A 1,281-nucleotide genomic window follows, 5' to 3' on the forward strand; every position below is an offset into this window, starting at 1 on the left:
ACCCGAAAGACGGAGCACAAGGAGGTTAAGTGACTTGCTCAGGGTCACACAATGAGTCAGTGGCTGAGGTGGGATTTGAACCGGGGACCTCGTGGTTAGAAGCCCTTTTCTTTAACCACTGGACCACACAGCCTCCTGTGTTGCATAAGTTTGTGGCTGCACAAGGTGTGGCTCTTGTGGCTCCTGTTAAGAGGCAACAAGTGCCCTACAAAATGAATAACTTTTTCGTGTCTCTGCCTCTCATTTAAGACTACAATGTCCCTGAACTGTTTGTTTTTTCAGACTTTGAAGTACTGTAGCACTGTAATGTGATGCTATTATTCCAGAAATTCATTTGCATAATGATGCTGGGTTTAGCATGCTTTGAATGCAGAAAGGGGATGGAAAAGGAATCAAAATGTTCTGAAGTAGCCAGCTCCAGTTCTGGAGTGCCAGTTCATTCAGTTTAATAGGTGTAATTAAATGAGGACTCTGGTTAGAGGTGTAATTGGTTTGAACAAAGGCTCTGGACCAGAGTGTGCCAATGTTATCTACCCTTGGTCTAAGCTGCCCTGTAAAACAAAACTGTTATTGGCACAGGGACTCAATAATGGAATGGTTGTTGCTACTGAAACAATTAGTGCAATTAGTTAATCTGTGCCTCAGCATAGGCCATTGTCAATTCAGCAGCACCCTTCATGTATTCATTGTGTACTAATTTATTAAGAAAGGAAATTACCTCAGGGCGTTCCTGCTATAAAAACGTGTATTAAACTGATCTACACCAGCTTGCTGACCGGTCCTGGCATGATTTAAGTCATGGAGAACACAATGATGCAATATAAAAAATACCCTCTAGGGGGTGCTGTTGCATATGTGTATACTAAGCAGGCAAGCTTCCATACCCTTTCCCCGTTTAGTATTTGCATCTCTAACTGTCTTTATATACTGTCCTCTCAAAGTCAAATGGAGGCTGCAAAATCAATAACACTGTATGTATGTGACTTCTTGCCAAATATACCACACTGAACAATTTAATGAGCACCCCAGTCATTTCATTCCTGCCTACTCCCACATGTTCTCAGAAATGGCAGCTCTTTTATTAGTCAAGTTTTAATTTGAGTATTTATAGTTTTACACAGATTGTGTCTGCCTCTGACTGCAGCTTGCAAAATGATAGGCAAGTCGAGTGTTATAAAATGTGATAAGTCACCTCCAGTATGGCAAAGTGGTGCCGCAATGCCACGCCCAGGTCCTGAGATTACCAAGGGTTGCAGGTCTTTGGCTTGAATAAAATGTCCA

This window comes from Acipenser ruthenus, chromosome 22 (assembly GCF_902713425.1).
Source record: "Acipenser ruthenus chromosome 22, fAciRut3.2 maternal haplotype, whole genome shotgun sequence".
Taxonomy (NCBI): Eukaryota; Metazoa; Chordata; class Actinopteri; order Acipenseriformes; family Acipenseridae; genus Acipenser; species Acipenser ruthenus.